The 999-nt window shown below is 62.8% G+C and overlaps 1 protein-coding gene across 3 annotated transcripts in view; it reads right to left on the bottom strand.

The window, feature by feature from the left end:
* Positions 1–782, bottom strand: part of Cplx2 (complexin 2) — a 74,119-nt gene extending 73,337 nt beyond the window's left edge. For 2 of the 3 annotated variants that reach the window (XM_005355193.3, XM_026782957.1), the window contains exon 1: positions 249–495. The gene's annotated coding sequence lies outside the window, so the exon portion shown is untranslated. Of the gene's footprint in view, positions 1–248; positions 496–728 lie in introns of those variants that run through there. The other variant, XM_005355195.3, reaches the window with a different exon arrangement.
* Between the last annotated feature and the right edge of the window lie 217 nt (positions 783–999).

Raw genomic sequence — 999 nt, 5'->3', positions numbered from 1 at the left:
CGGATGCAGCGGCTGGCGAGGGCGGCGGGGCGCGAGCGCGCGGAGCCCCAGTGCCGCTGGGTCCCCAGCGCTCGCTGAGCCCAGACGAGGCCGGGAGCTGTCCCCGGGGCGGTGCTGAAGGGAGCGGGGGAAGCGCTGCGGAGGGAGCGGCCAGAGCGGCGCCGCGCAGGGCTGGGGCAGCGCGGGCCCTCGGCCAGGGTCTCCCCAATCGCTCGGCTGGCGACACGGAACGAGCGCGGTCTACGAACCTGTTGGAGGCAGCAGTTCCTCCGCGGCCGACCAGGGCGCTCGGGACCGAGGCTCTAGCGTGCCTCTCCCTCCCGTCCTCCTCACTCCTCCGCCGAGACGCTCCCTCCTGCCGAGCTTAGGGCGCCACGCGGGGGGCGCAGAACCCCTCTCCTGTCTCCCCGAAAGCTGGCCGAGCTGCAAGGCATACAGCTCAGAGGCCTCCCCCAAGGGCAGCTGAGATCCCAGGGAGACCCGAGCTTCCAGAGAAGGGAGGCGGGGGCTGGCTGCTGGGACAACGGCGAGTGGCAGAAGGAAACAAAACGGCTGGGAAGCAAGAGGGAGACAGGGGAGTTCCCTAGACTCACAGCTCTGCCTTGAAGTTTGGGGAAGCGGCTGGCGGAGGGGGGAGCGGGTGTTGCTAGGATATCCCGTCTTGGAAATCTCTTTCCACCTCTTTCTATTTCTGTGGCCAGTAACTCCAACATATGCCTTACACTTACCTGTTCCATGGCAGACTCCACTCAGCTCTGTCTCTGACATCTCATTCCGGGACGCCATTAACCGTCCCCTAGGGAAATCTTTCTGAAGATAGGATATTTAAGATCATTCAGGAGCAAAGGGCAGAATCTCCTCCCGGGTTCTCACCGCGACAGAGGACTACCCCAGGGCCTTTGCACCTGAGTCTTTTTAACCTGTTGACGAAAACCTTACTACTTAGGTTTAATCCTCAAAGTACGGTGTCCTCACTGTCACTGAAGTCTCTTGTGCCTC

This window comes from Microtus ochrogaster, chromosome 16, assembly GCF_000317375.1.
Source record: "Microtus ochrogaster isolate Prairie Vole_2 chromosome 16, MicOch1.0, whole genome shotgun sequence".
Taxonomy (NCBI): Eukaryota; Metazoa; Chordata; class Mammalia; order Rodentia; family Cricetidae; genus Microtus; species Microtus ochrogaster.
This window is presented reverse-complemented; position numbering and strand designations above follow the sequence as displayed.